The sequence below is a fragment of the Sander lucioperca genome, chromosome 21 (assembly GCF_008315115.2).
Source record: "Sander lucioperca isolate FBNREF2018 chromosome 21, SLUC_FBN_1.2, whole genome shotgun sequence".
Lineage (NCBI taxonomy): Eukaryota > Metazoa > Chordata > Actinopteri > Perciformes > Percidae > Sander > Sander lucioperca.
In genome coordinates this window covers 3,377,618-3,402,617 of record NC_050193.1, presented here as the reverse complement: position 1 = coordinate 3,402,617, position 25,000 = coordinate 3,377,618, and the positions used below count along the sequence as shown (strand labels likewise).

Sequence of the window (25,000 nt, the reverse complement as noted above, 5' to 3'; positions counted from 1 at the left end):
CTGCCGGCTCACTAGCCTAAACTGCCGCTGGCCCGTTCCTAAACCCTGGCACCCGTCGCCCGGTTTAAACAAAACCACCTTCTGCACGTTGTCTCCCCTTCCCCCCTCCCGTGGCTGCTGACGAATCAGACTGAGACAATCTGACGGACACCTGACTGACCTCTGAACCAATCATCAACCGCCACGTCACAGGAAACAAGAACGATACTGTATCGGACCCGAATACATAAGACTAAAGGACGGGACAAACGTGGGACTTTACATCCCGCTCTCATGCTTTCTAACGTTTCTCTTTTACCAGAAAAAAAGCTTGGAGTATAAGGACTGTCTCTTCTTTCTCTTCTCTTTTGGGAAACGTTCCCAGCAGTCTTCGAGTGTTTTGTATTTTCCCAAAAAGTCATTTCTTTCCAAAAACAGCTGTTGTTTTTATCGTCTGGATCAATACGGTATTCGCGTAAAGGATGTATGCTGACATTCCTACGGGTCTACACGGAGACGGGTGTCATGGGTCACTTTTGGACGCCATTTCGAATCCATTTCGACCCGAAGTAGCCTCAAAACGCTGCGCGTCTAAACAATGACCGGTTGATCCGACGCCCTGTTGGGAGGCCGGTTAGGAACAACAGTTACACCCAAAATCTGTAACGAGAACAAACAAACGAAGCCATCACGTTAACATCGCCGAACGACAGCGTTCACACGGAGGCAACCATCAAGCTTTCAAGCGTGCCCGAGGATGTCAAAACGCCGGCAGACGAGCGCTTCTTTAACCGCCAAACGGAGCAAAACCGTGGATCCTGTCTTGCAGGAGGATTTCCTTCTCTGGGATCTTTTCTCGGAGGACGTGAGGATGTAGGACGCTAGCCCTCTGCAGTAACGAACCCAAAACAAAGTCATTTAAGGAGCTCTAAAAACCGGTTCAATCGCCGGTTGGAATCGCTTCAAATTGAGACGTTTTCAAAAAAAAACGTCACAACTCAAGTTTACACGCGAGACTTTTCTGCTCAGAAATCTGCCGTCTGTATTTCAGGACTGAATTAAATTTTTCCCATCATGATCGGAACTCTTTAATGTTGAACTAAAGAACACGGCGGAACCGCGTCGTGGATCCGTAACTGGACTGGCAGTTCTAGTTTTACATCCGCGCTCAAGGGCTGACTTTGGATCTGTTTTCTTCACACAGAGCTGACAGGAACTGGTTCTGATTACTGCGGGATTCAAATGCCGTAACAACACATTATGTAATAAAAAAACATATAAAACAAACATATACTTTTTAACACCCGCACCACATTATGTGTTAAAAGCCCTGAACGCAACATGTTATACATTTCTCCGCATTGTGTAATAAATTACATAACGCAGCGGCTCTTACAAAATGCAAATACTGGCACTTTTTTAAGAAAATGTAATAACAAAAATGGAAAATGTTTTTTTTTCTCTTCTGGCTTTGAAAGTCATTTAAAGAAAAAGTCCAAAAAGTAATGAATATATAACCCAGGAGTCTCAATATCAACGTCGCTCCGAAAGGATCACATCCAGAGACAGACACGTTTAGTTTCTTTTTAATTTAATCGCAAAACCATAACATCTTTGACTGTATGATTGCATGACTTATGTATCCTTCTCACGTACAGTTTGGTCGCCATAAAGACCTAAAAAAAAGTCAGATAAAAAGTTTCTCAGCCATCATGGAGAAAAAAAATGCCCAAAAATGTCGGAAAAAAGCAACAAAAATGTTGGAAAAAGTGTGAGAACAAAAAAACGTTGGAAAAAGCAACAAAAACTAGGTGGGCCAAAATGTATTGTGATCCTTAATTGATATGCGGGCCGGATCAAAATCTGCAAGGGGCCGGGTTTGGCCCGCGGGCCTAGAGTTTGACACATGTGATACAGCCTATTTCATAAAATATTTTGATTGCTCGTCTTATCGTACGTACACGCAACACGAGCAACACCCTAAATGTAAAACCTCGCACTTTGGAAGAACGGAGAAATGTATAACATGTTGCGTTCAGGGTATTGTATTACAAAACGCAGCAGACTATCGGGTGTTACGTGTTGAAGTTGTATTACATTTTGGAGTTTTGTTCCATAATGCTGCGTTGTTACGAACCCCAAACAGTCCCGATGTGTTCACTGACATCTGTGACGGAATCGCGGACACTTTGGGACGTGTGTAACGTGTACGTGGAGGACGGTGCGGATGTTTTCCTCACCGTGTGTGTGTGTGGGTATGTGTGTGTGCGTGTGTGTGTAGATGCTGGTTTTCTAACGAACGGAAATCTCAGAGACGTTCGCCGACTCTTCGGCTCTTTTCTGCTTTTTGTTTTCAGACTTTTGATGACACAATGTCATCAGTTAAAACGTGTTTTGTGGTCCAATGGGACGCTTGGAGAGCTTACTTCTCACTCACTTTAAAGGGCCATACCGCTGTGTTTTAACTAGTGCCAAACCACAACACCGTGTTTATATTTTCCAGTATGGTTTGGTTCCTTCCAGACGGCCATGCTTGTTGGTTAATTATTACAAAAATCCACATGCAGGGCGGACTGATGTTATGAAATTATCAGAGCTCTATCGTTATCGCCGTATACATCAGCAGGCCCGAGTGGAATCTGCGGCCCTCAGTCACACATAATGGAAAAAGACCTCAACATAAACTGTTGAAAGTAGTTTTTTTTTGGGTCCAAATGGCATGGTATCGGATCATCGCATAGACTCGCCGATAACGATACCAACGCTTTAGACGGTATCGGAGGCTTTTCCGATAATGTGTTGGGATGAACTGGAACAACTGGCTGTCTGGAAGATGTCAGAACATTTTCTAAAAAAAACACTTCAGTTTGTTTTTGAAAAGTGAGAGTTGGAATAATTGGGCTAAAACGTGCGGGTGAGTTGACGTAAATGGGCTAAAATGTGCAGAACAGTTGGAGTAACTGGGCTAAAACGTGCAGGAAAGCAAACACCGGTATGGTCCTTTTAAGAAAGTCACTGAAAAGATTGAACTGGTCATCACTTGGCAGCCAATCAGCTGTGTTTACGGGACAACGTCACACTCCAGAGATGAATAACAAAACGTACGAAAGTAGTTCGTTTTTTTTCTTCTCAGCGCTTGGGATCTAATTGCCATCCCGTCTGAACGACCAATCGGCTGCAAGGAAAAGAAGGACCCGATCAGCCCTGCAATCACACACACACAGAGCTGCCCTGCCATTGGTCGGTTCGGTCGGCCGCGGGGGGGTCCGACGCAATAACGGAGCGACAGGAAGCGAAGCCGGTCGACCTATCGCAGCAACGAAGCACTTTGCCAAACCTCAGGGCTCAGAGACACGACGGAGAGGTTTCGTTCACTCTTTCTTCTTGGTTTTTATTTTTTATCAGTAGAGTTTGGTTCAGTTGAGTCCAGTTGTGTTGCGATGGATTGGTTCTGTGTTTGTGTACAGCTGATCACACTTCAGTCATATATTTACTGTAATAATAGAAACCTACAGAGTTTTTTGTTTTTTTTAAATTGTATCTGCTGTGATCGCCGCCGGGTCCGAGTCCAGCCTGAACACGCCAAACATTTCTTTGGTTTTTAATTTATTTTTGTTTCAGCGAGCTGAAGAGTCTCATCCTGATACCTATTATTAATTTTGGTCACGATGTATGTATACAAGCATAAAAACACATAAATATACATATATACATAGATGTGGTGAAATATATTACAAGATTTAAAAAGAAACACAAATCAAAACCCATGAAATCAGATAAAAGGAAAAAAAAGGAAAAGTTAAAATTCTCAGTTTATTTACTGGACTAAAAAAACAATTGATTTTATAATAATAGTAACAAGATGGATACTTGGCATCCGTGTATCAATACAGTATTGCCACAGGAAAATATAGCGATACTTTGCTGTGTCTGTGGGCCCTATCTCGCACCCGGCACTGCGCAAAACTCGACCCAAGTGTCTTTGCTAGTTTAAGACCGACGCAGTTGTCAGTTTCCCGTCCAGCGCCCGCGTCGTTTAAACAGCAAATGCACCTGGGCCCGTCTGTGGCCCATGGGCGTGGTAACTATGCTTGTTACACACACAGGGACGCGCAGCTGCACACACACATGCAGAAGATTACAAATAAAAAATATTACGGTGCAAATCCTCCATCATAATAGCAATGCTCAAAGGTCCAAACGCGCCTGGCTTTTAAAGGGAATGGGAGATGATCTCTGATTGGTTGATTGCATGTTAACGCCCAAAACACACCTCTGATTAATGAAGACACTAAGTACAACCCTATATTGCCAAATGTTACCAACCGTACCTTTTTAACTAGTCGTTTTGGTGCCGCATGACGCTCACTTTTTAATGTAATATGTAATGTGACCGGATGAAGTTTTCGTACTATATCATACGAACCCATTGGTGAGAATGTGTTGTTCCAGGTGAGCTTTTTTTTGCATTTTCGTGCCGTTCATTCAGAACGCTCCCAGTGTGGAAAGGCCTTAAGTCACAGCCTACATTTCACTGTCATTTAACAACTAAAAGTTGTAATATTTTAAATTGACATTGAAGTACGAAGAGATGTTTAAAGCAAAACATACTGGAAGACTTCGGCCTCTTACATTAACAGACCCTTTTATCCAAAGATAATGTAAGCCCCCCCCCTCCATTACACCCGACTTTTCTTTGAGAATTCACGTTTGGATGAAACTCTTCAGTGCGTCAGGACAGTTCACATGTTTGTATAAATTATCTAAAAAGGTGTAAATGGTTCTTTGAAGTGTTCTCTGTGCTCAGCTCTGGCGGCAGTTGAGACTTTGTCATTCCAACCCGTTCTCACTCTGAACTCGGACGCTTGGTCAGTGTCTCTCAGCGTAGAGAGTAGTATGAAAGCCAGAATTCCACGTAGGGAGGATGGTTGGGATGGTGGATGGGTCAAACAACACAGGACTTTCACCCAGGAGACCGGGGATCATGTCCCGCGTGTCACGTTTCCTAAACCCAACTGTCCCGTTCTTCTTTACCTAAACCCAACTGTCCCGTTCTTCTTTACCTAAACCCAACTGTCCCGATCTTCTTTACCTAAACCCAACTGTCCCGTTCTTCTTTACCTAAACCCAACTGTCCCGTTCTTCTTTACCTAAACCCAACTGTCCCGTTCTTCTTTTCCCAAATCCAACTGTCCCGTTCTTCTTTACCTAAACCCAACTGTCCCGTTCTTCTTTACCTAAACCCAACTGTCCGTTCTTCTTTACCTAAACCCAACTGTCACGTTCTTCTTTTCCTAAACCCAACTGTCCCGTTCTTCTTTTCCTAAACCCAACTGTCCCGTTCTTCTTTACCTAAACCCAACTGTCACGTTCTTCTTTACCTAAACCCAACTGTCACGTTCTTCTTTTCCTAAACCCAACTGTCCCGTTCTTCTTTACCTAAACCCAACTGTCCTGTTCTTCTTCCCCTAAACCCAACTGTCCTGTTCTTCTTCCCCTAAACCCAACTGTCCCGTTCTTCTTCCCCTAAACCCAACTGTCCTGTTCTTCTTCCCCTAAACCCAACTGTCCTGTTCTTCTTCCCCTAAACCCAACTGTCCTGTTCTTCTTCCCCTAAACCCAACTGTCCCGTTCTTCTTCCCCTAAACCCAACTGTCCCGTTCTTCTTTATCTAAACCCAACTGTCCCGTTCTTCTTTTCCTAAACCCAACTGTCCCGTTCTTCTTTATCTAAACCCAACTGTCCTGTTCTTCTTCCCCTAAACCCAACTGTCCTGTTCTTCTTCCCCTAAACCCAACTGTCCTGTTCTTCTTCCCCTAAACCCAACTGTCCCGTTCTTCTTTATCTAAACCCAACCGTCCCATTCTTCTTTTCCTAAACCCAACTGTCCCGTTCTTCTTTTCCTAAACCCAACTGTCCCGTTCTTCTTTATCTAATCCCAACTGTCCCGTTCTTCTTTATCTAAACCCAACCTTCCCGTTCTTCCCGACCAAGCGCGTCTAAATGTGATGCTAAAGGAGACTTTTTGCGTCAATAACAAAACGCCAAAGGCCCCTGACCAAGCGTCTAACGTGATGGGAGTGAGAACGTGTCCGGTCGGGTACAAAGTGCGACACCCAGCGAAGATGACATCATCACTAGTCTGCCGGTGGCTGTCTCAGGACCACTTCCTGGGTGTCGGGCGCTTCTTTATAGATCCCACCGTAGTTCTGGGCTGAAACAGATACAAAAAAACACTCTAACTTTTCACCTGAACTGAATAAATACATTTTCCAGGGTTTTTTTTTTCCGACCGTTCACAGCTTCTGCCTGTAATTCCGCTGGGATCCATAATTTTTTGGAGGCGGGTGGTCTCTTGGGTCGAGGCCGTCCGCTGTGAGCGCTAGCATGAAAACACAGAGAAATTTAAAATGTGTACATATTGCAACCCTGTAAATAGGCAAATACTAACGGAGACTCTATTTTATGTGAGAGAGAGCGAGAGAGAGAGATGCCAACTCAAGGAGAAATATTTGATTTGATGTTTTTTATTTGTAAGAGAGTGTACAGTGATGACAGAGAAAATAACGATGATTTTATGACTTTATGAATTGTACAGTTAAATATGAGTTCCGTTTTATTGTTTGGTTGTTTTCTATCTAAAGCTTGGGGTTGTTTCATTTTTTTTTGTACAGAAGTGGTTGTTTACATCGCTAGTCCGTATTTCTGTGAACGTCAGACAGACGATGTGATTGGAGCAGAGGTCTGCGAGGAGGCGGGGCCTGGGGGGTGGCTGTTTTATTACCAAATATTCAGGAAAAACTATGAACGATACGTGTTAGTATTAATTGAAGTTTTGAGATTGTAAGGAGGACAAAAGACATAATGTTAATGTGTAGTGTTTTTCCGACAAACTCAAATTTAAACTTTCGACAACGCAAGTTGCTACTTTAGAGAATGCGAGTTTGAACTTTCGAGAACTTTCTTTTCACTGCTTATTTTAGCTTTACGATAATAACCCTGTTCGGAATGATTGAAAGGAACAGATTAAAGGATTGAAGGAAAGGATTGGAAACTGGCTCCGTCTCCTCCAGACTGACGCTCCCTCTGCTGTCCCACTACACGCACTGAAATAAAACCTCTGGACAACAACTCTCGTTTTGACTTTTATTTGCTGCACAAACCTCCTTCACTCGTTACTCCCCCAGTCTACGTGTGCGTGTGTCTCTTTGAAGGTTTCAGATATTGAAATCATACATGATGTATCACAGATACAGGAAATACAAGAACAGAACTTGAGCTGAAGTTGTTCATTTTATTTGAACTTTATCACCGCAGTGAGGCGGTGACACGGCGCTGCTTTTCTCTGAGGTATCACGGGTCAAGGTGGAACGGAGACGGTGCACAATGTAAATGGGGGGTGGGGGGGGGGGGGCTTAGACACCAAATGTCGGGAGATCACGTTCCACAAACGGCTTTACGTGAATGATCCCCTCCTCTGGATAAGGATGTGGCTGTGAGGATGAGGATGTGTCGTCTGCACAGGGACGCACAGATGACACGGTATTGTCCCCCGGGAGACGGGACGGCGGCTCCTCTGCGTCGTTTGAGGCGACCTTGAGCGTTTGCAGGACGTTTCTCTTTATCCACGACTTAACTTGCTGCAGTCGCGGCCTTTTCGCCATCTCAAGAAGAAGAGTTGTGTCTTTGAGTTCTGCTTTCAAATGGTGCAGCTCCACGGTCATGTCGTTGATCAGTCTGATGAGGGAACTTTGGTCCCGGTTGCTTCTCACCTCTCTCCTAAAACTCAAATCTTGGCAACGTTTCTGCGCCCTGGAGGAGTTCTGGTAGCACCTTCTGTAACTGTTGATCAGTTGATCTTTAGCGGCGATGGTTTTTCGGAGCCCGGTCTCAGTGTTTCCATCCATCTGCACTTTGGTATCGTTGTCAATGTAGTGTCTTTTGACGTCAAAGACTTTACGTGTGAATGTCTTGGGTTCGGAGGTAAGATCGGCCTTGAAGCGCATCACGTAGGTGATCAGGTTCCTGTTCTTCTCTCTCTCCTTGATCAGGTCTGGCTCACACTTCATCACTTTGTAGTTCAGATGTGCGATGGTTTCACCCAGGTCGGCGTTCTCTCAAAGGGTCTTGTTCAGCTTCTCCGTCGCTTCTTTGAGCTCCGACTGCGTCGTTCTCAGATCGTCCTCGACATCGTTGAGGTTTCCCTTCACTTCGTTTAATTTGACAAGCAGAACAGCGTTGTTGTCCTTCTCTTTCGCCCAATCCTGTTGCAGTTGCTTATTGTCCTTCATCAAACGAGACATCTCCAGATTTTTCTTCCTGATTACATTTTGTCTGTCTTGGATCGTACTCTCTAACGTGGAAACCTTTTCGATAAGATCTTCCTTGTTCTTCAGACCGTTGATTGTCTTCAGCTTTTCAATGTGCTTCTCCAGTTCTTTCTGCTTCACTAATTCGTTGAGTCGCATGTCTTTCTTTAATACATTTTCCGTAGCGATGACTTTCTCTTTCTTGGAGCTGTTTGCGCAAGTCCTCCACTCTGTCTTTGTACTCTGTCTCCACTCGGGGCAGCGTAGCTCGAAGCTCTTTCAACTCGGCGGCTTGTTTTTTTGCCTGCTCTTTGGCGATCCTTAGCTTCTCCGTTTGTTGTTGGCACGTCGCCTTCGCCTCCGCCAGCCTCTCGTCATGCTCCGCTTGCACTCTCGATATTTCAGACTCATAATTCGCTGTCAGTTCTTTGACGGTGTTCCTGGCGTTTGTCTCGCTGTCACATTTCTGCTGTCGGAGTTCTGACTCGGTTTGTGTTTTTTTCGCTGTCAATCCCTGAAATGTTTGCATCAGCTCGGCCTTATCGAGGCTGAGGTTCTTGACTTCATCTCGACTCAACCGGAGCTGGGTTTTCCACTCCTCCGCCTTCTCCTTGTGAGTTTTCACCTCTTTCTTGAGAGCCTTGACTTTGGTCTCTAGAGAGTCTATTAGCATAAAGTTAGTCTGACTTACTTTAGTAAAGCGCAGCTCTTGTTTTCTAACTTTGGACGTAAGCTCCTCTATCCTAAACTGGAGAAATTTGACGTTATTGTCCTGCAGCTCCATGGTTTCTGCGCTCCGTCTGTTTCTAACATTCCAACACAAGCTGACAGCAGATGTACACATAGTTCAAACACAAACAATTCTGTGTGTGTGTGTGTGTGTGTGTGTGTTTCAGTTGTTCTATAACAGGTGCAGGATGAGACCCCCGCTTACATAATACATTACAGTAGAGGGCGAGAAGTTTTGAAATTTTTAAAAGTAAAAATACTCCATCACAAGGCCTGCATTCAATGTTTTACTTTTACTTGTAGTACTTAAAGTCCTCATGCACTCGCAATGTGTTTTTCTTCAGTTTTTGTTCCCTAAAATGTCAGAAATTGTTGTAAGGAATTTAACATTGATGTGTATCTGTGCAAAGTTTGACACTACAGGTGCTTTCACATCCCTATCCTGTAGGTTTGGGTACCGAACCCTGTACTTTTACCGGTACCAACCGAATCACGTCGGTATTACCGAGTACTGGTTCACGTAAAATCAAACGTGCCAAATTTCGGTACCTGAGAGCACGTAAGCGCAAGCTTATCTGTCCTCTCTGCGTGTTGACAGAGAGTGGAGCTCCGACACACGCGCGCAGAGGTGCGGATGGAGCAAGCTATGGTTTGTCACAGTGAGTCACGGCGATGCTGATAAAGTGGTTTCAAGTGTGGTTACAGTTTTTCAAAACTTAATGCAGACAGCGTTTGCTGTGATAAATTAATGGAGAGGTGAAAGCAGTTGAGCAGTTGCGGTGCTGTTGATGTTACACTTCCTGTGAGACAAGCAGGCACAACAGTGGTTTCTGGGGCCTGACTGGCAGGCTCAGGTAAGGCAAGGCAACTTTATTTCTACAGCATCTTTCAGCAACAAGGCAATTCAAAGTGCTTTACATGAAACATTAAAGAGCAATTAAAAACGGTCATGATGAAAATACAACAATAATATACAAATACAAGAGTAAATAGGTTTGGAATTTATTTATTTTTTTTTTTTTTTGCAATTACAGAGGGAAAGTACTGTTGGGTTAGGGTGACCAGACGTCCCTGGTTTCGGTGACATGTCCCCGGTTTTCACTGTGACTGACAGACCCAAAATTGGAATGAAAGAAAGAAAACATTGACTAAACGTATAGTCGCGCTGACTCACTACACGCGCAAGATCAAGCCAGAGCAAGCACTGCTCAGAGCTCAGAGATGTTCTAGAATGTCCATATTTTACGATGCTAAAATTACTGTTTATTCTGTCTGGTGGGTGTAGCAAACGCAATTTCGCAGACTTTTTATCTTTAGAAAAAGGATCTTACTCTAACAGAAAGATCGACCTTAGAAATCCTTTCCAGAATGTTGTAAGACACTTAGAATAATAATCTGAGCCTGTCAGTGGCAAAACGAGCACTTTTATGAACGTAAGCTGTCCAATTGGCGTCCTATTAACTTACATTGTAGCTTGTTTCACCGTTGCCGACTGCAGCGATCTTGTTTAATACTGGACCAATGTCAAAGGAAAATATTTCCTCAATAGTTTTAATTGTATCTGATACTCAATGAGCTGTTGCAGAAACAAGCCCAGCATGAAGCAATAAAGCAAAAGCTGTCAGATAAATGTAGTGCAGTAAACATTACAACATTTCCCTCTGAGGTGTAGTGGAGTACAAGTATGAAGTAGCAGCAGGGGTGATTCTAGGATCAGACGAGAGAGAGAGAGAGAGAGAGAGAATAAAGTTTAAGTTCACCCACACCTTATATAAATAAAAAAAGGTTTACAGTACAAATACTCGTGTTGCATATACTGTGCATAAATAAAAAAAAAAAATTACAGTGCAAATACTGTTGTTGCATATAATATGCATAAAATTTCAACATTTTCAACAATTGAACATTTGCAAAAAACACCACTGTACCATAAATGCCCATGGGCAAAAGTGACTGGTATTTACACAGTTTGGTTGGAATTCAATAGTGATTTGCACGGTTTTTTTTCTAACAATATGACAGCACACACTTATCAGATTAAACTCTGGGCTGTACAGGATATCAGCTATAATTATAGAGCTTGTGGTGGTGGTACCTTGTGCTATAGAGGAAACATCAGCACTGAGAAGTGATGCATCTGTTGATGTTGAGGATGAAGTTGATGGTGTAGCTGGGAAAATAATTGAAAACAAAATCTGAAATTACCTGTGAAGTACGTTTTACCATTTCACTGTTAGCATATTGAAAGAGGTCACGATTAACAGCTCAGCTCAGTGAGAGAAATTCACTCTACCTTCATCAGTGGAGGTATCCTTAGGAAGAGCCTGAGGGCTGAGAAATTTAAGCAAAGCAAGATGGTAACACTTTATAATAACAATCATTAATAGATGGTAAATTGATACTTAATTAATCTTTAGTTAATTGTCATTTAACTGTTAGCAAACAGTCTTTTTACTTTTAACAAACAATGAAATTATAATTAAATGTTTACTAATTATTAGTAGTGCTGTAAATTAACAGTTTATTGTAACACACATATCTATCATATAATATATTAGGTATCGGGTAATGATTAAACATTTTTTGTAAACCTTTAAGAAACCATTTTTAAAACATCTATAAACATTACATAGATAGACGGACCAGATATTCCTAACACTTTGTTAAGGGTTACTAATGCTTAAAAACATCCCAAGCTAATGTTTGATGCACGGAATTTATTGTGTGGTTTTCCTAACCCCCATTTGGTAAATAGATTATCACGGTGGAATAGTTAGTATAGCATGCTAACGTTATGCCACTTTCATCAAAACCTATTACAAAGCTATAGCAATGTCATGTCATTAAATACGATAAACTGATTCTGGAACAGATCTGTGTCTTCCTTATCCCGTTAAAAAACATATTACAGTAGTATGTAACCATATTCCGTCCGTTCGAAAAAAAAATTGCACTAACTGTTCGTTACAAGCAGCATTTGCCGTCAGGCAGGTTACAGGTAACGTTAACTAACATAAACATATTTTTGCTAGCCTACCTGCTGCAAAATTACACCAAGACAAGTAGAGCTATTTTATCCAGTGTAATTTATCACTTACCACTATCTTGTTTTTTCTTATCCTCCTCTTCATTTCTCTTCTTCCTTTTCTGGCTTCCTGAAGCATAATTCCGCTTCATGATGACTGCCGACCGAGGAGGTTTTGTATTTTGCCGGCAGCAGAGATCACGAGAGGGGCCCCTTGAGGGGGAACCCGATAACAGTGTCATTGCACTTTACTGACTATCAAAGGGGCCCTCACACAGTTTGTCGTTGCATTTTATTTTTATCCAGTCGTTGTCTTGGGGCCCCAGGCCAGCTCGGGGCCCCAAGCAATTGCTTGGTTTGCTTGCCTTGTTGCGAAGGGCCTGGGCGTGAGTCTGGCACAACCACCTCAACCAGAATCTAAGCTTTCCAATTATATTAGTGCCAGTTGCTGTGACAAATGGTTTGCGAGAAAATTAACAATGAACTTACATGAAATGTTATCATTTGCATTCTGAATAAATCTCTGCACACCCATTACTTTCTGGGAAATATCTCCCAAACTCTTCACTCAACACATGCATCAGTACAACAAGCGGTTCCCGGGTAATCCGGTTTTGAAATTGCAACAACATTTCTACATGGTCCCAAAATTATAATGTATTCTCATGTAAACTATTTATGTAAGCACAGACATTTTTGTCAATTGCTTAGCCAGTATATCCCACCATAATGGTTATATTGCCAGATTCCACACAATCCCACTTACTTATATATATCCCACTTACAAATATGAATATATATTTATACTGGTATGCTTCCTAGTGACATTAATGCAAAAACATGAAGAAAAAACTACTCAACCTGTGTGTGCATGGTTAAAATTCTGAAGTGCAAAATAGTTCAGGATACAGCACAAATACAGTATTTCCATCCATAGATAAGAATAATCAAGTCTGAATTTCTTTTCAAAGTGCACCAGATTGATGCATTTAAACGTTAAAATAGACAACATTTTCTTACAGGGGAGCATGCCCATGGACCCCCTTAGGGGGGCTTGTGGGGGGGGCTTGTGCCCCAGTGCAGCTCTAGGTTTAGTGACCCCCCCTGAGGCAGTGTCCCCATTTTAAGTTTTACAAAGATAAAAAATTACCTTTTTTGGAGGTATATGAAAATGTCCCCGGATTTTGTCTCAGAAATCTGGTCACCTTACGTTGGGTACCGGGAACCGAATTTCAGGTACCGGTATCGGTACTGATATTGGTTCAGATGCGAAAGGTACCCAACCCTACTATCCTGACGGGGAAGATGTCTGTGCACTTCTCTAAAATCTGAGATTTAAACGTTTCCCAGGCGGGCTGTTTGATTGGGTACGTCACTTCAGAAAGGAAACCAAGACAGTGGGGATGAAAACAAAGCAATTTATTTGCTTCAGCATGTAAAAAGTATTATTTACAGACAATGGAAATGTATCCTTCCATGCTATAGTTAACTGAAGCTTACCTTCAAGGTGAATCAACGCTAAAAATAACAAACAGAAGCAACCGATTCTCCCAAGTTCTGTGTAAACCTCGACCAGAACGAACCAAACAAAGATGCATTTACTAAACCTTCCAACTTTCAAAACGTGAGTACAAACTATCGAGATACGTGAGTACAAACTATCGAGATACGTGAGTACAAACTATCGAGATACGTGAGTACAAACTGTCGAGATACGTGAGTACAAACTATCGAGATACGAGAGTTCAAACTATTAAGAAACGGGAGTTCAAACTATCGAGAAACGTGAGTACAAACTATCGAGAAACGAGAGTACAAACTATCGAGAAACGAGAGTTCAAACTTTCGAGAAACGAGAGTTCAAACTATCGAGAAACGAGAGTACAAACTATCGAGAAACGAGAGTTAAAACTTTCGAGAAACGAGAGTTTGAGAAACCTGAGTTCAAAGTTAGGAGAACCAAGAGTTTGAACACTGTTCTCCTAGAAGGGAACGTAACAGACACGGTTTTTCAAAACTACTAAGTTAAGTTGATAAAAAGATGGTGGATTGGGTTCAAATCAGACTAGGGTGACCAGACGTCCCGGTTTGACCGGGACAGTCCCGATTTGACCGGGACAGTCCCGATTTTCAGTTGCGTGTCCCGAGTGCCGACAAAAGCCTGTCCGGACGCTAAAATGTCCCGGTTTACACCAACCACTGTGAAATTGTCCCGGTTGTCAGCGATACATAGCCGACGTGGTCTTATTATAGCCCGATCATTAACTAAACCTATGTAGAAAGACTAATAAAGCGTCCAGCGTATGGTTTTAACAATGTGAGTGTGTCAGTCAATCGTAGCGGTCTGCTTCTGCATAATCTGTGCAGCCAGCGTTACAATATATATATTTGTAAACATTGTTGCAATACCTCTTTTCATTTCGCTGCCTTTTTTTGAGATTGTTGCGGCCCAAAATGCCTGATTTTGCGGGAGCTGTTCTCAATTTAGGTCATCGTGTCGTCTCATCTCCGGTTTTTCCTGCATCCACCGTGTGTGTTTGTGTGTGTGTCGCGTCAGTCGCGGGGGGGAACTGAGCAACAGCCCCGCCCGCTGCAGAGAGCCGACAGAATTGAAACAGCAGCAGTTTTCAGCGACTTTAGAGTGAAAAAAACGTTACAGCATACATTGATGTTAAAATGTATACAGTAAGTAAGTAAATTTTATTTATACAGCGCTTTTCACAGACAAGGTCACAAAGTGCTTTACAATATGCATAGACAATAAAAACATGGTAAAAATAGTCAATAGAATAAAATACAAATACAACAGATACAATTATCAATAAATAAAAGACACAGGCTACCCAAAAGCTAGCCTGAACAAGTGAGTCTTCACTTGTCCCTTAAAACAGTCCACATTCTCAGCAAACCTAATGCTGGTTGGTAGAGCATTCCAGAGTCTGGGTGCTATAGCCTCAAAGGCTCTATCCCCACATGTCTTCAGACGAGTGCGTGGCGTGGATAGCAAATTTAGATTGACAGACCTTAGAGACCGTGAGGGGGTGTGTAAGTGAATTATGTTGGCAAGATAATCAGGGGCCTGACCATGTAGAGCCCTATAGGTTATAGTAAGAAGTTTGAATTGGATCCTGTAGGTTACAGGAAGCCAGTGAAGGGAGTAGAGTAGAGGGGTGATATGGGTGCGCCTGTTTGATCTAGTAAGAAGCCTAGCAGCAGCGTTTTGAATGGATTGCAGGCAGTGAAGAACAGATTTATTGAGTGAAGAGAAAAGTGAATTACAATAGTCAATACGGGAAGAAATGAATGCATGGATGAGCATCTCTAGTTCTGACTGAGAGACCAGAGCCCTTAATTTACTAATATTGCGTAAGTGAAAAAAACAGGATTTGGTCAATGATTTGATGTGAGTTTCAAAAGATAGGGATTTGTCAAATGTTACCCCAAGGTTCCTTATACTGGGCCGGACCGCAGATGACAAAGGCCCAATGTTCTGCTTGATCAGAGGAACAGCACTGTCTGGCGCTATGATTAAAACCTCGGTCTTACACGGGTTCAGCTGCAAAAAGCTTTCAGCCATCCAGTTCTTTATGGCGTCTATGCAATCTAGGAGCCTAGTAAGTTTGAATGTCTCATTTTGCCTAAAAGTAAAATGGAGCTGTATGTCATCTGCATAAAAATGATAAGAAATGTTGTTTGAGTAATAATGCGCCGACATGTCAGACGTTTCCTGCAGGGGGGGTCAACAATGGTAGAGAGACTAAAAAGATACACTTGTGGTCACTAATTAACATATCTTCACAGCATATAGAATTAACCTCCAGACCCAGTGTGAAAACAAGGTCTAATGTATGACCACCAGCATGTGAACATGCTGCTTTAGATTGTGTGAGTCAGTAATACTAAGGAAATCTTTTGCAGCATGGTTATCGGCAACGTCAGTGTGCAGGTTAAAATCGCCAACCATTAATAGCTTTTCAAATTTAATAACAGATGACATAAAGTCTGTGAAATAATAAAAACTGCCCAGCAGGACCAGGGGGGCGATAAATAAGAATGCAATAGAACGGCTTTATCCGACCAACTCTAGTGATTTGCAATTCAAAAGAGGAAAGGTTTCCACGCTCACCAGCTGACAGGGGTAGATATTTCTCCATACTATGGCAAGTCCTCCACCGCGGCCAGACAGACGCGGGGATCCGATAAACGAGCAGTCGACAGGACACAGCTCATTTAGATGAATAAACTCCGAATTACGTTGCCAGGTTTCTGTCAAAAATAAAAAGTCCAGGTTTTGCCTTATAAACAGGTCATATCTACCTATTCGGAACCATGATAACTGGACTGCTGCTGATTGGAGGATGCTTCGCCCTGGTTTATCGAGAAACTAAAAGACTTTGGTAGCTGTCCAAAGCCCAAGGAAGCCGCCTGGCCTGACTGAAGCTGTTGAAAAAGCGATCAGTTTGCAAACTGGGACTATTAATCGCCTGATGGAAAACCATGGTAATGACCCACGGCTTGGATATCATCATGAGGAAGGTCATGGATTTGGAAAGAAAAATTGACCAGTTGAACAGTTGAACAGAACAATAGAATGAATGTTTAAATTAGAGCAGCCATTCGGGTAGACTAAACAAATTTAATCTTTCGGCTCCCTTATCCTGAATGGCCTTGCCAGGGCCGTTTCTTGAAACAAACAGTCTGCCTGCTGATTGTCGTATCGGTTCTGGACTGTTCAAGGGTGTCACCATGGCAACGTGCTGTGTTTTCACTATTACATTCTGTGGACTGGGACACTAGTGGGGCTGCCGGGCTGTGCGTTTCTCAGCAGGCCAAACTCCCCCACCCTACCCTATACCCCCAGTTCCACGCCTTCGCCGCTAAATGTGCAGCTGTACATTTATGTTATGTTATGTTGTGTTATGTGCTGCAGTGCAAATGTACTGTTTGTGTGCTTACGTGCTGAGGTGTTTTTTCCTGTTCCCACACTGTTCTTATCTTTATGAGGATAGTCTGAGAGTTGCTTTTTTTCCCTCTCCTCTCCTTCATGTCATGCTGTATCTGTCCCTGAGAGAGTTAAGAGAGAGTTTTAAGTGCGCATGCTGCCTGTTCCTGCTCCAGCTGTTGTATATGTTGTTGTATACCTGAGTGGTAACTAAATAATTTCCCCCTGGGAAGTATTTCTATTTCTGATTCTGATTCTGATTCAGAACATGCGCCTTGTTCGCCACAGAGCAGGCATTTAACAAGCACATATTCACAGATGCGATAACTGAATCTTCAGAGGTAGAAGAGGATGTGCACTCGATAATGCTGAGCGTAGGCAGGCCACGACGATCCCGGCCAAGGTGTAGGGGAGGTGGATCCCTGTTCAGCAATCCACCAGGCACATCCGGAAACACTGCCCGCAGGTAGGATGATCTGGTGGGGCTCCGTGACCAGGCAACGCCTGGTTGGTAGAGAGATGTGAGGTTACGTTCCAAGAGCAGACAGTCCATCCAGTTGCCAGCATGGGAATATTTCCATAGGCGGCTATGTTTAACCTGGAGGCCCGCTCTAGTCCCTTGCGTCCTCCGTTTACCACGCTTCTTGTGCGGGTCCCCAGGATTCCTTCTCCAGTCCCGGTGCAGCGAGAAGCCGTGGCCCGGTAAGCACAGGTGGACACAGGGTGGTAGTGGGGGTGGATCACCGATTCCCATACAACTGGACATTTCAGCTCTAATAAGCAACAGCATTTGTCGATCATAAACCAGTGCCGCTGATACATTTGTGGACAAGAATAGTTGGCATTAAAAGGCATATTACGTAAGTATCTGAGACCGAGAGACAGAGACGGCCGAGAGGGCAGCGGCAAAACCAAACACAGGCGCCATTGCCTCCCTGTGACCTGATATACAGGTTGGCAGGACGGTCTGAAATGTCTTTCGCTGTACGTTTTGTTGGTAAATGTGAGATGTTCGAGTCACACACGTCTCATCTTCATATCAGAAACAAGGAAATTAATTTGGCGACGTACGCAAATTCAGATTTGAACACAACTTGTGTATAATGACTTACCCACTTTACCTAATGCTTTAATTGATGTGTTGTTCATGCATGAGGTCATAAATGAGAGGCTATGAACTCATGTCAATTCCTGATGATTCATAAGATATAAAGGAATGAAGTAATGCACAAATCATGAATTATATATATATATATTTATTATTATATTATAATTCATGTAGGCTACCCTTACCGTAAAGTGTTACCATAACTTTAGTTCAAGCCTGTGGCAGCAGTTCCAAATAATTCTTTTAGTGCCATGCAATGAAAAATACCTTTTGACAAAGTTTTTCACAAGTTCAGTGGGTGCATTTTCCAAAAGAATGCTTTAATTCTGAAAAATAAAGTTGGTCCCACACGAAACTCACGCAGTGTTTTTTAATATTATTTCTTAGATATGTATGCTACATACCAAGAAAATTCATGAATATTAACAGAGATACCCCATTATGTTGTGAGCAGTAGGCCGACGTGTGCTGTTGGCAAAATTGTGTTTAATCTGTCTGTGTCTAATCCTGACCTGCGCTGGCACATCTTCACGTTAAGAAGCGTGTGCGTGCACGAGCACTACGGTCACGCGCAAAGTGTCCTGGTTTTAGTTTCGGGAAATCTGGTCACCCTAAATCAGACGTTACTTCACTTCCTGAAGGTTACCCCGTGACGCAGAACGTGACGTAGCTCTGTTTGTTCCCTAAATTAAAAAAAAACCTCTCCGTTTCCTTTTCTTTTCAAACGGGACATGAACCCTGGTGTCCTGGGTGAAAGTCCCGTGTTTGTTTGACCCCCCCCCCCCCCCCCCCCCCCCAACCTGCCTCCTTACCAGGACATTTAGCACAGTCAATACACGATATGAGCCGCGTGTGTGCAGAACGGCCGCCATCTTTGACAGCTAGCTATGGCAACACCACTTCGACAAACCACATAGTTATCAACCAACGCGATACGAAACGTGAAAAGGGCCCATCTATAGGCCTATATGCACAGTATTTTACTTTTATTATTTATGGGTCGTTGGTAGTTGTGTTTAGCTGGTACAGAGCTCCGCAACGCCGGCTACAGAGTCGTTTCAGTGCCAGTTGGTAGTTGGTTGGTAGTCACCAAAATGTGACTGTGTGAGACAGCTACAGGCACCGCCAGTTGACAGTCCTCTCAGGGGCTGTTGCAGTTGAATTTAGCCAGAAAAAGTCAGCATTCGGCCACGACAGTTAAGTTTAGTAAAAAGATTTTGGAACACTTTTCCTGTGCGAAAGTATTTAGTTTTCGCACTTCGTCCAAGTGGTGTTTCCGTACCTAGCTGTCAAAGACGTCGGCCGTTCTGCACATGCGCGACTCACATCGTGTCTTGGCGCTCTTATAAGTAGAATTCAATTTCAGTTCAATTTTATTTATAGTATCAAATCATAACAAGAGTTATCTCAGGACACTTTACAGATAGAGTAGGTCTAAATCACATTCTGTAATTTACAAAGACCCAACAATTTCACTGATTCCCCCAAGAGCATGCATAAGTGCGTAAATGCGACAGTGGCGAGGAAAAACTCCCTTTTAGGGAGAACCCTCAGACAGACCCAGGCTCTTGGTAGGCGGTGTCTGACGGTGCCGGTTGGGGGTGTGATGGACAATGGCAATAATAGTCACAATAAAGATAATGACTAGAAATAGTAGTTGTAGTAGTTCATGGTGTTGCAGGGCGCTACAGGGCGTAGCAGGATGCAGCAGGGCACTGCAAGGCATGGCAAGACGTATAAGAGCGCCTTACTTCCTGCTTTGCTCCCATCATGTGTCGTAATTGAACAAACGACTTCTGGGAACGTTTTTCCGGGGAGAAAAGTCCCTAAAGAACAGCTAAGGCCCTATCCTGCGCTTGGGTACCAGAAGTCATAAAACACTTTGCATGCTAACATGCTAAACTAAGATTAGGAAGAGTTGAATGTGCAAACATTGAGAGCAGGAAGAAGGATCAGTAACAGCAGCAGCTGTGTTCAGGGTTCCGTGGTCCAAATGCATCGCAATGCAAGACGGGTTAAAGTGTCGAGTGTGTGCGTGTGTGAGGGGAGGTTTGTTTTAATTTCAGCTGATAGGGTCCCTGCGTCCCCTGCACCCCCCCCCCCCCCCTCAGAACTTTAGACTGGACCTGTTCCCCCCCCCTCCCCCTCGGACGACAGGTTTCCATCCCTGATTAGGAAAAGGTTTATATTTAGGGTCAAATTCGGGGGAAGGTTGGAGCTTCAGATTAAAGACATATAGAGGTGTGTTTGCGTGACTGCAGCTGTGTGTGTGTGTGTGTGTGTGTGTCGTTATATAACAGGTGCAGGATGAAACCCCCATTCACATAATACATTACAGTAGATGGCCAAGAAGAATTGAAAGTCTTCAAAGTAAAAATACTCCATCACAAGTCCCGCATTCAATGTTTTACTTAAAGTCCTCCTGCACTCAAAATGTGTTTTTCTTCAGTTTATGTCCCCTAAAATGTCTGACAATGACTGTACTGACGTGTATCTGTGCAAAGTTTGACACCACAGGTGTTTTCACATCCCCATCTTGTCTGTGCACTTCTCTGAAATCTGAGATCCAAACGATTCCCGGCCGGGCTGTTTGATTTCGTACGTCACCAATCCGTAAACCCACGGTGGAGATTCGGACCAAAAACTAAACCAAATTCAGTATTATACATAAAAATGCAGTTGTAGTGTGCTTGTTATTTTGGTATTTTCATTCTTTAAGAGTCACCAGAATGCAGGAAGCAAAGTATCTGAAAGTATGTCACTTTTTGTTGAGGGGGAAGATTTCCAGATCCCAGCCTTGGTTTCGAAAGCCCCCCCCCCCAATGTCTTTGTCCCTTTTGTTGACGTTTTGTCACTTTTTTGACATTTTAGCCACTTTTGCCAAAGTTTTTGACACTTACTTCCGGTGTTTTTGTAATTTGTTTTGTAGTTTTTGTCATTTTTTACGCTTTTTAAAAAAAATATTTTGGGCATTTCTGTCTTTATTGGACAGGAAAGCAGAGAGATATGAAAGAGGTAGGGGAGGGGAAGACATGCAGGAAAACCACAGGATGGCTTCGAACCCTGGACCTTCTATGTCAAGGAACAAGCCTCTGCATATGTGCGCCTGCTCTACCAACTGATATTTCTGATATAAAAAAAACTTGGAAACGGGTCAAATTTGACCCCAGGACAACATGAGGGTTAAATCTATTTTCTGCAACATGGCAACAGACCAATGCAGCACAGAAGTGACCACCTGATATCTTAAGTGACGGAGTGAAATGCTCCGCTCCGTCCAGCTGGTCCCAACCCTCGGGGTCATGTTGTGTGTTGGCTCAGACTCTGTCCTGTCAGCGCGGCTGTGGACTCACATGGAGTCTCAACTCTTTTACCTGCTGCTTCACTCTGATATCAGGTGTTCACATCTCTCCTGTATCAGTCTACGTTACAGACCGTATCTAAAGAGTCTCTTGCCAAATCTAGGCTGATATAATAATACATTTTCTTAAAACCACAACCTTTTTCCTAAACTTAACGAGTCATTTTGGTGCCTAAACATAACTGTCGTCTGCGTAGCTGTTTACCTTCTAGCAACAACTCGTTTTTTTTTTTATAGCATCAAATAACTAAACTGGTCAGAAACACTCAACATTTTTGCATGCTAAATAGTTATATGTATGTGTTATTTGTTTCTGTATTTATTGTTTAAATATGTTTTTATGTATGCACCATCAACCAAGACACATTCCTAGTAAGTGCTACTTACCCGGCAACAAATCTGTTTCTGATTCTGAACATGAACCCTTGGACAAACATCGGCGTGATCACAGCTACCTAAACTGACAGAAAATATCTTTGGGAATCATTCATTTGATCAAATTTTTTTTTTTTAGGTTGGGCAATCCAGATGTTTTAGCTTCACTTACAGTCTATGCATCAACCGCTGGTCTGTTCGTGTGGCTGACAAGCCATGTTTCCATCCGTACATGTTTGTGCGTTCGATCTCCGCGGATTTTCTCTTAATCGGTAAAACGGCTTATGCGATAAACGCCGATGGAAACATTATTTGCCGAATAAATGATGAATTGCGATCACGTTTTAAAAGTGCAGTAGGTAGGATTGTGAAGATCCAGGACTTTTGAACATTGAAAATTTGAACATCGACAATTTCTCAGTCCCTCCCCCCCTTTCCGCTAAAGCCCAAAACGGTCTCCTAAGCCCCTCCCCCCACAAGGGAGAATGAATGCGTGTGCCTGAGCAGTGATTAACATGCAGTTAGACACCCCCCCTGGCCCTGATTGGTGCATTTGAACAGGGAGCGGTGGATTTTTACAAATCACACTACAGGCTGTATGTGATGCCAGAGGAGCCGGATTTTTTTTAAATGACCTGTTTCATGTAGTTCTACTGGAACATAGGGTCAGTTTCAGCAAATATGAAAAAAAGTTAGTTTTATAAGGCTTACCTACTGCACCTTAAGTCATTTTATGGTTGCAACCCGCCATAAAACGAGTTTCAGGTCATTTCGGCTTTCTTTGCAGACACGGCGAGCGTCAACAAAGACAGATACAAGTAGACGAACGAGGACACGAGAGACTTTTTAAATATAAATTAAAAAGCAAAATATACCGGCTATTTTAGATAGCAAAAATCTAAGAAATGCCGTGATTTCATAGCGATGTTTAGATAGTGTTGTCGTCTTATTATAGCTTGATATGTCAGCCGGCACATAAGCACTATTACAACTTGTGCAGTATAAACCCTTTGTAGGTAGACGGTGCCATCCATTTTGGCGAGCAAAACTTTGTTCCCAAATGTTAGCTTGAGTGTGGTGTGATCCAGTGACCCAGATTCAGTCACACACACACTCACACTCACACACACACACACACACACACACATATCTGTGTCCCCTCTTCCCCCCCCGCACTGTACTGCCTTTAAATAGAGCTTCTCTCCGGCTGTTCGACCTCGGTGATCATTTCCCCGCAGCCCGTCTTCACAAGTTCTCCTCAACCCGAAACCAAGGTAGTTATATCTACAGACACACACACACACACACACACACACACACACACACACACACACACACACACACACACACAGTTAGTTTTTATGTTTATTTCACTTTGAACTTTATTCGCTGGCTATAAAATCACTCAAAACGATTTTAAAACCTCACAAAGTCTTCTCCAAGCTGCTTTCTGGTCCTGTGTATTGAACATGCGTCTGCAGACGTCATTTAGACGTCAACTAAACTTTGGACAGTTTCTGTTGTGGGGCTGCACGATATGCGATAACGATATTACCTGCGATACATAAAACAGATAAAGTGTTGTCAGTACTGCTGCTTTCAGTATTCTGATAAAATACAACAAACATATTTTCACAGTTTTGTCTGAAACCTGATGTGACCTTAAACCTTGCCATCATAGAACCTCGAGAGCCCAAAGCGCTTCCATGTGCATATGAAGAAAACTTCTTGAACTATTGGACACATGTTCAGCTTTTTATTGAAATGCTGCAAACACAGAAAACAACCCAACCGAGTAGAAATGTTTCCATCATCCAGTGTTGCTTTTAAAATGAGATCAAATCTTATTTGAGTTGTAACTTTCTTCTTGCATGATTCAGATGCTCAATGGTGTTTTAAGCCCCCAACGTCTCCTTCCAGGCAGCGCTGCGACCGTTGACTTCAAGGCACCTAACCTTAACCCTGACCCTAACCATAACCCTAACCATTGCCCAATCCTAGTGCCTTCCAGCCAGCGCTGCCTGGAAGGAGATGTTGGGGGCTTAAAACACAGATAAACGATTTGCTCGGATGTTGTTGCAGGCACTTAGCATTAGCCTCACTAGCCTCCAAATTCAAATTCAACTGGCAATGAACAACTTAGCGTTCTGTTCAATTTGTTTCCAGTTTCTAAAATGGGAGGATTGTTCTTTTCTTTTAATACTTTAAGTACATTTTCCTGATGATACTTACAGCCTTTTACTGAAGGAACATTTTCACTGCAGGACTTTAACTTGTAACAGAGTATGGTATTAGTAATTTTACTGCAGTAAAGGATCTGAATCCTTCTTCCACGGCTGTCTTTAGTTCTTTCTTTGCAGAGATACAACTGTTAAACCTCCTCCCACGGGACAGAAAAAAGGGGGGGTAGATGCACGACTCGGTTTGATAAATCAGCAGACCATAACCTCGATACGTGACCCTGAATCCTAATTATACTCTCTGGAGTTTTCAGAGTCTGGGTTTTTTCTTCCGCTCTCTCAGCCTGAAGTCATGCCAGAGCCAGCTGCACATGCAGCATCTGCCCCCCCCCCCGCCCCAGACCCTCAGATACCAGCCGGCGGTATAATTAGCCATCAGCCCGACGAAGCTTTGTCCCACGCCAGGAGCCGGTGTCGTCTTTCAGAGCGGCGTTTTGCGCACCGAGAGGGAAGAAAACGCCGTCCAAAAGCTCTGCAGGCAGCTTTAGTTTCACATGCAGAAGCAGAAGTTTCTCTAATGAGTCATTTAATATCACGGAAACACTTTGATGGAGGAAAGATACCAAGCGTTAGTTACCATCACTACTGTTAAACATTTCATATAAGAAAATAAATAGAGGGACAATCTGGTTTTTATTTTAGGATAGTATAAACCTCCTGTTGTCTTCGGGTAAAATTGGACCCATTTTCAAAATGTTTCTATATCAGAAATTTGGGTCTCTTTCAACCAAATTGCCAAAAATGAATGTGGATGGTTCCATTTCACGCTTTTCTCAAGTAAAATGAAGGATCAGTACACTACTTTCATTGCATTTTGGGTGTTTTATTTAATTTGATAGCATATTTCTGCTTTTTAAACTGAAAAATTTGGTTTAGTGTCCATGAATTCCAAGAATAAGTGTAAAACTCGTTGTATGAGTTGGTAGTAGTGG

General features: G+C 42.9%; 1 protein-coding gene across 1 annotated transcript in view; it reads left to right on the top strand.

Annotated features, from left to right (window-relative positions):
• Window positions 1–23,018: 23,018 nt before the first annotated feature.
• The window catches only part of LOC116049973 (nucleoside diphosphate kinase A-like), a 5,316-nt gene continuing 3,334 nt past the window's right edge, over window positions 23,019–25,000 (top strand). The window contains exon 1 of the mRNA XM_031300025.2: window positions 23,019–23,102. The gene's annotated coding sequence lies outside the window, so the exon portion shown is untranslated. The remainder of the gene's footprint in view (window positions 23,103–25,000) is intronic.